Raw genomic sequence first — 3,712 nt, 5'->3', positions numbered from 1 at the left:
CGAGCTTGCAAGGAAGGAGAAGCGTGTGCTACGCATGAAGACATGCATGAGCACAAAGCATGGCTTCATGCTTCTTCTCGTCGATGGTTTCAGGGCATGCAGACCCGCGGGGAACGACAGAGACGCGGGACCGGTCGCTAACACACACACTGGGCCGCATGTCGACTTGCGCGAAAACCCTCAAAATCGGGCTTGATGGGAGTGCCCAGCCTTGCTGACAGTTTCTCAACACAGGGCTTTCCCTGGCTTGGCTTGCAGCGATGACTATAGCAACATCTTCCTTGGCGCACCCTGCAGACGGGCCGCCATCGCTATGGAAAGTTTTTTTTTTTTTTTTCATAAGCGGCCGCCCTTGGGCGCCCCAAGAACAACCCTAGGACCTTCCCGTTCGTAGGGGAGTGGTCCTATGGTGGGCAAACTCCTCCACGCCTGTTGGCAGCCACCATGCATGTAGGCACAGGCAGGAGTTGGGATAGGAGTTCCCGACAAATTCTGAAACAGCTGTGATTTTCTTCAAGGCCTCAACGATGATCAACACTGTGGTTTCAGGCTTTAGGGTTCTTCGACCATGGTCAGACTAAGGACACCAAGGATCGAGAGGCCTACAGATTGAATAAGGAAGTAGAGCCGATAACAAGATGTGCCAAGCTCGACCAAAAGTATGCATGGCTTGCATGGCAACATAATCACTTACAATCAGCAAGCTATAGCGGTTCGACGTGCAGGAGTCGACATGTGGACGGGAATTTCCAGTTATGGTTATCCAAGGGATAGCGCAATCAAGAATTCAGGCGGAATTGATACTTGCTAAAGGTCTTTCGGCATACTACGAAGCATACTGGAAATTTGACAAACTTTCAGGTACTCGTTTGTCTGTTCACACTTTACTGTTGATTTGGTTTTGAAATCATCTGCACTTTGTTGGGTTTGCGAATGCCAATTTGTGCCGTGATTTCCGCCCAAGGGGTGTATTGGATTTTCAAGCATGGCTTGAAGGTTTTTACAGCAAGGCTGTTATTGGAGCTAGCCAATTCCGGTTCTAGGCATGGTTTGTTAAGTATGATTGATCATTCTTTTACAATTTTGCACATGCATACGGTTTATGCGTCCGCGATATTCTTATCATTTGCACAATTTGTTTAATGCATGACATGCCGCATTAAACTTTTGAAGATTGCATACAAGCACGGCTTGTATTGACTTTGAAAATGATAAGTATTTGTTGAATGTATGCATCTACTATGGTGTTACTGGCATACATTGTTGGCATTACTGGCATACATTATTAGCATTGGAACAATGTCAATTAGCCTCACGCATGGCTTGAGTCTATACCGCCTTGAATTGAAGCACGGTTCAATTTGATGCAAATGCATAGCAAATTTGCAGTGTTTTGGTCTCTCAAGGAGATAGGCACATCCTGTTTCTTGACTTGATGCAAGGGGCAAGTTGCTCGGCATGGCCGACTCCTTGTCACTGTTTCTAGCAGCTTGATTGCTACACAATATTAGCTCATTTCAGTTGAAATTCCTCGACAAGGTCGATTCTTTTTGTCCTGATATCGGTATGTTAACAACCGCCTCAACTGGCTATCAACAAGGCTTCAATTTACGCATCTTGCATTGCGACTCCCCACGTTCGGCATATGCTATGAGCATACAAACTTGGGAAGGATTTGGCAATATGCTTGCAGGTTATTTCATTATGTGATAGATGGGCGTATATGATACAAGGGACGTATATGTACATACAACAACTCCACCCGTGCAACAGATATGGCTATGAGCCATTTTTAAGCGAGTTTTCTTCCACGGAATCTTGGGCCAACTGGTTACAGCAACGACCAAGTTAGTCAATTTTATGTTCTTCTTATTTTTCCATATTTCCACCTTTTATTGGAAACTACCGCTTTTGTGCAAAGCAAAGTGCTTTGCCAATTTTACATGAATCAAGGCTTCTCGCTTGTGCCAAGGTATTGCCCAATGACTTGGCATCAAGGGCAGTTGCACACAAGTTTGAAAAACCAGCAAAATAGGGCATCTCAGCTCACAGAATCCCTACCAGTTTAAACTGTGCAAGGCACTTATGGTTTTCGCTCTCATGCTTGAGGCCATTACTTTTGCCAAGGGCTTACCACTCTGCATGCAAGGCATGCTAGCCAGGTGGAATGCCACTTTTTGGTTTATACTTCCGTTACAACACCAGACACTTTGTCAAGGACAAGATAAGTTCGGGATTGTTTAACATGATTTTTGGTGCTGTCAACACACACCAAAATTAAAAGGAACCTAAATCTAGGACTTCTTTCACAGGCAACGTGCCATTTTTAAGCCACTTTTGTACATTCATGACCCCATACATGGTAAGTGGGTCAAGCTGTTTTCCGTTACCTCTCTCAATGAGAGCGTTATACAGGTAGATTGTTGTATGCTTATAGGATAAGCTGCAAGTCAGGCATAAGATGTGTAAGAGCACAAAGATTGGACACCCACTCTAGAAATTTAAGGAAAGTTCCTCAGCCCAGCATGCTCTTCTTCTCTCTCCTTCTCTCTCTCTCTCAAAGATTAAGGAAAGCTTTCTAAGAAGCTCTTTGGTACATGTTTTGCTCGCGAGTCAGCATGAGCCAAGGTGCTCTAACTCTCAGCTAGAATCGGGCCAAGATGTCATTTACATTAGTCTTCCATAAGAGCTACGCTTTACACTTGTGTGGATCTCCTGCTCTCTCTATAGCACTACGAGTGTCTATGGACGCATTGTTTTGGGGTAAGACCCCGCGGGTGCTTATTAAATCACCTCATAGGCATTGAGGATCACAGTTTGATCTATTCCCGTTATACTTTCAAGGAAAGTATTCCGCAATCTACCACGCGATAGCGGAAAATTCAACTTTTCAAGTTGATTCTCATCATTCTGTACATGGTTAACTATGTTGGTTATCGTTACCTGCTAGTTGAGCAGTTTTTACAAAGGGTCTTACCAAGGGGTTTGACTACGTAGATTCTACCCAACGAGTTTGGATTGCGAAGGCAACACCCAGGGTTTCCAGTGCAATGTTGCTTGGTTTTTTCACAGGTGGGAGACGTGCTCCTGTGCATTTGAATACGGGTAACTGAACTTTCAGTTCAATCCCCAGGGCCATGCCAAGGGCATGTCCGAACAAGTATTTTGGGCCGTAGTGTCCAATGTACGTTATGCTGTTATGAACCCACTTATCGGATTCAATTTGGCACATGTTGTCACATGGGATACAACATGGTCTAGGGACTCAAATAGTTCGGTTTAGCCAGTGTGGAGCAATGAATGAGGGTCCCTCTCACTCTTGTCGCAAAGTGTTTAGAGTTACCTCCACACACAAGTACACATTGTACTTGAAGGATGTTCTTTTTTAAACATCCTTACATGAGACATATTCCACATGTGGAGAATATGTGTAATGTCTAGGGGAGACTAGAGCTTGGAATCCACCTCCCAACCTCCCAGTATATAGGCTTTGCTCCTTGCCATTTGCCCTAGCTGGATTCCCTTTCCACATTGCCTAGTCCGACCCTTGGCCCAGTCCATGACTCCTTGGCCTTGCCCTTGTCCTGACATTACTCCCCCCTTAAGGAAGAGTTTTCGTCCTCGCAAATAAAAGTGGGAAACTTCTTCTTAAGAACACTAATGTTTTCCCAAGTGGCACCTTCCTCAAGTCGATCTTGTAGGCATGTGGCTT

This window comes from Adiantum capillus-veneris, chromosome 23, assembly GCF_014529385.1.
Source record: "Adiantum capillus-veneris isolate H3 chromosome 23, ASM1452938v2, whole genome shotgun sequence".
NCBI lineage: Eukaryota > Viridiplantae > Streptophyta > Polypodiopsida > Polypodiales > Pteridaceae > Adiantum > Adiantum capillus-veneris.
The sequence above is the reverse complement of the archived record's forward strand: the minus strand, read 5'-3'. Positions refer to the sequence as shown.